General features: G+C 41.4%; 1 pseudogene; it reads right to left on the bottom strand.

The window, feature by feature from the left end:
• Positions 1-1,041: 1,041 nt before the first annotated feature.
• Positions 1,042-3,698, bottom strand: LOC147472277 (uncharacterized; annotated as a pseudogene).
• Between the last annotated feature and the right edge of the window lie 3,145 nt (positions 3,699-6,843).

Below are 6,843 nucleotides of genomic sequence, written 5' to 3'. Positions count from 1 at the left end.
GGTCGCAGAGGGCGTGATCAGCAGGCACTGCACCACTCATATAGGAGTCTGGCTATCACTCTCTCCCATCCCATTTCTCTTTCATTCATTTTACTCTCTTTCTCTCTCTATTCATCTCTCTCTCTCTCTCTCTCTCTCTCTCTCTCTCTCTCTCTCTCTCTCTCTCTCTCTCTCTCTCTCTCTCTCTCTCTCTCTCTCTCTCTCATCTTTTACACCCATAACCTTCCTTTCTCGCTCCAACAACCCCTCTCTCCATCTTTTCCTCGTTCTCTACCCCCCCACCATCCCTCCTCCCCATAATCACTTAACCCCACCCTACCCCACCCCCCACCCAGTCTGATCCACCTCCTACCCCCCTCCCCACCCAACCCAACACCCATCCAACCCCCTCCCCTACCTAACCACACTCTCTCGCTCCCCACTATACCCCACCCACCCCTCTCCCCTAAGCCCCCCCAATCCCTCCCGCCCCCTCGCCCCCTCGCCCCAAGAGCACCCCCCCTCCCCCCTCAGCAGACGGGCATCTAAGTCTCCCCAAATATAATTCTATTTCTAAGTTCAGCAACCGGACAATTCAATATCAATTCCCCCTCCTTGGCGGGGTGGCGCTCGCCTGGATAGGTAGCCAACGAAGTGAGGGCGGAGAGAGTGAGCGGGCGGGCTGAGGGCGGCCGGGTGGGGAAGGTGGAGTGGGGTGGGTGGAGCAGGTGGTAGGGAAGGTGGAGTAGGTTGGGGTGGGATAGGGGTGGGGGTGGGGAAGGTGGAGTGGGTTGGGGTGGGGGTGGGGAAGGTGGAGTGGGTGGGTGGGTGGGTGGGTGGGTGGGTGAGGGAGAGTGCAAGTGGGTGAGGTGGGCTCGGTCGGACTCTCTCCTCTCTTCTGGATCTCTCCAACGATATTGCAAACAGTTCTCTTGCTCAGGCTATGTCAATTCTCTTGTTCTCGTTTACTTTCTCTCTTTCTCTCCCCCCCCCCCCCTCTCTCTCTCTTTCACACACATACACACTTACTTTATCTGTCTCCCTACCTATCTATATAGCAATCTATCTTATTTTCTTCCTCTCTCTCTCTCTCTCTCTCTCTCTCTCTCTCTCTCTCTCTCTCTCTCTCTCTCTCTCTCTCTCTCTCTCTCTCTCTCTCTTTCTCTCTCTTATTCTCTTCTCTCTCTCTCTCTCTTCTCTCTCTCTCTCTCTCTCTCTCTCTCTCTCTCTCTCTCTCTCTCTCTCTCTTCTCTCTCTCTTCTATCTTCTCTCTCTCTCTCTCTCTCTCTCTCTCTCTCTCTCTCTCTCTCTCTCTCTCTCTCTCTCTCTCTCTCTCTCTCTCTCTCTATCTATCTATCTATCTATCTATCTATTTTGTTTTCCCTCTTTCCCTTCTGCACGGGTGGGGGAGGGGGGGTCAAAGAGAAAAGGCGATGAATTAAAAAGTAGCGAACAGAAAGTTTGATTAGAGTTCTCTGTTTGTGAATACTATCTTTGTTTACTATATATAATGTACCCCCCCCCCCCCTCTCTCTCTCTCTCTGTCTTTCTGTTTTGTTATCTCATCATCTACTTATCTGTCAGTTTTTTTCTGTATGTATGTATATATATATATATATATATATATATATATATATATATATATATATATATATATATATATATATATATATATATATATACATACATACATACATACATACACATATACATATATATATATATATATATATATATATATATATATATATATATATATATTATATATATATATATATATATCTGTCAGTCTGTCTGTCCATTTATTTCTTTTCTATCTATATCTCTTTCTGCCTTTCTTCTTTGTATGTGTCAGGCAATCTACCTATTTCTTTATCTATATATCTCTCCGCCTGTCAGTCGGTCTAGCTATCCCTCTTTCTGTATGTTTATGTATATCTAAATATCAAACTATACTCATCCGTCTTAGTATCTATTTATTTATTTATTTATCTATTTCTCTATACCTTAATCATATTTATCTATCTGTCTGTTTTTCTCTCCTAGTCTCCCTCCCCTCGCCTCCCCTCCCCTATCCTTCCCTCTCCAATTCTTTGTGTCTGTTTCTTTCACTATCTCTTTGTTTGTCTGTCTATCTATCTATCTTTAATCTATATACATGCCTGCCTCTCTACTTCTATAGCAATATTCCATATTCTTTTTTATGTTATTTTTCTTTGACTTAAATTTCGGTCTTGAGTTGTGTTTTCATCGCTAGTTTTGCGTTTTTCACATTCCTGTTTTTTCTCTCTTTCTTTTCTCTTTTTTTCCAATTTCTTTTCTCATTTTCTTCTTTTTTTCTTCTTCGTTTCCCCCAGTTTATTTCCCCCTTCTTTCTTTCGTCTCGTTTTCTTTCCTTCCTTACTTCTTTTATTTCTCGAATTTTCTATTTTGTTTTTTGGGGAAGGGTGGGGGAAGGGAAAAGGAAGGGGAGAATGGGAGGGGGGGGGCGGGTGTCTTGGCTCAGTGCCAGGAATCAAAATGCAAATAGATTAGGGATTGAAGTTTTATGCTAATGCATTTCTTGAACTTTTATTTACATATTGCTTGCATAATCCAATGAGTTGCTGTCATAGGGACTTCATAATGCAAGCAGAAGAAGGTCTTATATAATTTGCATATACATGTGTATACATGTTTGTATCGATGGGCAGAGGGAGAGAGACACAAAGAGAGAGAGAGAGAGAGAGAGTGAGAGAGTGAGAGTGGGGGTGAGAGAGAGAAGGAGGGAGAGGGGAGAGAGAGAGAGAGATAAATCAACAGAATGCTATAGAGCGAGAAAAATAAATAGAATGATAGAAAGATAGATAGATAGATAAATATATAGGTAAACAGACAGATAGATAGAGCAAGAGATAAGTAGATTGACTGATATATAGATAGTTAGATTGAATGACTGATTGGTAAATAGATAAGTAGATTGACCGGTAAATAGATAGATAGATGGCTAGATAGACAGATGGATAGATTTCCCTCACTCCCTATTTTTCATTTTTTTCCAATTTCTTCCTTTTATTTGCCTTTCTTCGTCTCTCATCCCTTTCCCCTCCTTCTTATCTTTCACTTTTCTCACTATTCTCTCTCATTCCCTCTTCCTTCCCCCTTTCTTCTTCTCTACCCTTTTCATATCTTGCCTTTTTTTCCTCTCTCTCTCTCTCTCTTTCTCTCTCTCTCTCTCTCTCTCTCTCTCTCTCTCTCTCTCTCTCTCTCTCTCTCTCTCTCTCTCTCTCTCTCTCTCTCTCTCTCTCTCTCTCTCTCTCTCTCTCTCTCTCTCTCTCTCTCTCTCTCCCATTCCCCCTTCCTTCCTCTTTCTCCATTTCCCCTTTTTCTCTCTATATCCTCTTCTCCTCTTCTTTTTCTTACTCTTCCATTCCCCTATTCCCTTTTCTCTACCCCTTTATTCCTCTCTCTCTCTCATTCCCCCTTCTTCTCTATCTGCCATTCCCACCTTTCTATCCCCTTCCTTGTTCTCTCCCCCATTTCTTCCTCTCTGTCTCTCTCCCATTCCCCATTTCTTCCTCTTTCTCCTCTCCCCCTTAATTCCTCTCTTTCCTCTTCCCCCTTTCTTACTCTTTCTTACCCATTCCCCATTTCTTCCTCTTTGTCCTCTTCTCCCTTAATTCCTCTCTCTCCTCTTCCCCCTTTCTTCCTCTCTCTCTCCCATTCCCCATTTCTTCCTCTTTCTCCTCTCCCCATTTCATCCTCTTTCTCCTCTCCCCCCTTAATTCCTCTCTCTCCTCTTCCCCCTTTCTTCTCTCTCTCTCCCATTCCTCATTATTTTTTTCTTCCTCACCAAATTCTTCTCTTTCTCCTCTCCCCCCTTAATTCCTCTCTCTCCTCTTCCCCCTTTCTTCTCTCTCTCTCCCATTCCTCATTTCTTCCTATTTCTCCTCACCCAATTTCTTCCTCTTTCTCCTCTCCCCCCTTAATTCCTCTCTCTCCCATTTCCCCTTTCTTCCTCTCTCTCTCTCTCCCATACCCCCTTTCTTCCTCTCTCTCTCTCCCATTCCCCCTTTCTTCTCTCTCTCTCTCCCATTCCCCCTTTCTTCCTCTCTCTCCCCCATTCCCCCTTTCTTCCTCTCTCTCCTCTTCATCCCCTTAATTCCTCTCTCTCCTCTTCCCCCTTTCTTCCTCTCTCTCTCTCCCATTCCCCCTTTCTTCCTCTCTCTCTCTCCCATTTCCCCTTTCTTCCTCTCTCTCTCTCTCCCATACCCCCTTTCTTTCTCTCTCTCTCTCCCATTCCCCATTTCTTCCTCTTTCTCCTCTTCATCCCCTTAATTCCTCTCTCTCCTCTTCCCCCTTTCTTCCTCTCTCTCCCCAATTCCCCATTTCTTCCTCTCTCTCCTCTTCCCCCTTTCTTCCTCTCTCTCTTTCCCATTCCCTCTTTCTTCCTATTTCTCTCCCATTCCCCATTTCTTCCTCTTTCTCCTCTTCATTCCCTTAATTCCTCTCTCTCCTCTTCCCCCTTTCTTCCTCTCTCTCTCCCATTCCCCATTTCTTCCTCTTTCTCCTCTTCATCCCCTTAATTCCTCTCTCTCCTCTTCCCCCTTTCTTCCTCTCTCTCTCCCATTCCCCATTTCTTCCTCTTTCTCCTCTTCATCCCCTTAATTCCTCTCCCTCCTCTCCCCCTTAATTCCTCTCTCTCCTCTTCCCCATTTCTTCCTCTTTCTCCTCTTCATCCCCTTTCTTCCTCTCTCTCTCTCTCCCATTCCCCCTTTCTTCCTCTCTCTCTCTCCCATTCCCCCTTAGTTCTCGTAATCCGCAATAAACACGTGCCATTATTGCCTCTTGCTTCGTCAGGGAGATACTCTAATATCGACCATCCCGGCGAAACTAATCGAGCAATCAAGAGAGGAGGAGTGGCCGTGTCAGCGGGTTTATGAAAAGACTCGGTGTCTAAACCCTCCTTCGGTGTCCTTTCCTCTCTCTCGCTCTCTCTCTCTCTCGCTCTCTGTGTCTCTTTCTCTCTCTCTCTCTGGTTGTTTCTCTGCTTCTCTCTCTCTCTCTCTCTCTCGCTGTCTCTCTCTTTTTATCTATCTATCTACCTCTCTCTCTCTCTCTCTCTCTCTCTCTCTCTCTCTCTCTCTCTCTCTTTCTCTCTCTCTTTATCTATTTATTGATCGATCTCTCTATCGATCTATCTATCTATCCATTTCCCTGTCTATGTATATATATATATATATATATATAATATATATATATATATATATATATATATATATATATATATGCATATATATATATATATATATATATATATATATATATATTTATATATATATATATCTATGTATATATATATATTCCTCTCTCGTCCCTTCTCTACCTGCTTGTCAGTCTAGCTTTCTCTTTCTCTCTCTCTCTCTCTCTCTCTCTCTCTCTCTCTCTCTCTCTCTCTCTCTCTCTCTCTCTCTCTCTCTCTCTCTCTTTCCGTCTTTCTTTCCTGTACCTTTTATTTATCAATTCTGTCTCTGTTAACCCACTTTCTGCCTCCTGTGCCCACTCTCCCCGCTCCTCTTTTTATATTTCTCGCTTATTTATTTCGGCTTTGTTTCGCTTTCCTCTTTATTTGGTTCTTGTTTTCTTTTTTTTATCTCAATGGTCAATCGGGATTTATTTTTCCTTTAGTTTGTTTGTGTTTTGTTTTTGTTTTTGTTTTTGTTTTTGTTGTTATTTTTGGTTGGGTCTTTCTTGCTGTCTTGTTTGCAGGTCGTTATACACCGTTTGTGTCTTCGTTATCCTTTAAATTGTCTCTTCTGTGTGTTTCTTTCTTCATTGTTCTGTAGTTTTCTGTTTCATAAAGTTCGCTTGTTCTACGGACATGTTATGTTACGTTCATGTAATGTTATGTTATCATGTGAGAAAATTAATATTATTGATCAAAATTGAAAAGGTTTTTCAGGTTTTCATCTCGCATTCTCCGCATCTTATATATCCTACAAAGATCAGACCTACCTCAGCATCCTACTATCATCTCCACGTCAGCCTCTATCTTCCTATCCCTTCCCCTCCTCTCCCCTCCCCTCAAAAAATCTTACGTAGGGATACCCAAGGACCTCAAACCTTTTACAATCAGATGAGGATAAAAAAAAGTGCAAGGGAATTTCATCTCTATGCACTCTTGACATAACGACTCAGCTTGAGATGTGGAGCGATAATTGCCTCAGTCTCCCCTTCAAGAATATATCCTGCATCGGCTAGTGGTTCCCGTTTTTTGTTGTTTTTGTTTATTTTTTATCGAGCTTGGAAAGGATTCCGTTTTCTTTCTAGTATTTAATTAGGGCTCTGTTGATTACTTGTCAGTGCGGGTTCTTGGTTATCCTTTATTATCCTCCTCGATGCTATTTTCATTATTACGATCAGTTATCATTATCATCGTTGCCATTATCATAAGCATTTCTAATATCATTATATTTGCTATCATTAATATCAATCTTATCATTATTGTTATTATACTTATCTATATTACCATTGTATTGTTAGTGTTGTTTTGTTATAGTTATCATTGCTATCTATTCCTATTATTGTCATTATTGTTTTAATTATAATCATTATCATCATCATCCCTTCATTATCATCATCTCTATTGTTGTTGTCTTTTTTACTATTATTTCTTCATTATCATTACCATCTTTTTTGTTAATATCATTATCATTATCATTATATAATAATTATCATTATCATCACTATTGGTATCATAATAATAATGATCATAATCACCATTGCCACATTGTCGTTATCATTATTATTATTCTTTTTGTTAGTATGTACTTCTATTATCAACGATGTCATTCATTTTTATTGCAGCGATCATTATTACTAAAA

The sequence above is a fragment of the Penaeus japonicus genome, unplaced genomic scaffold (genome assembly GCF_977035675.1).
Source record: "Penaeus japonicus unplaced genomic scaffold, GWHDUDI00000001_assembly GWHDUDI00000002, whole genome shotgun sequence".
NCBI lineage: Eukaryota > Metazoa > Arthropoda > Malacostraca > Decapoda > Penaeidae > Penaeus > Penaeus japonicus.
The sequence above is the reverse complement of the archived record's forward strand: the minus strand, read 5'-3'. Positions and strand labels throughout refer to the sequence as shown.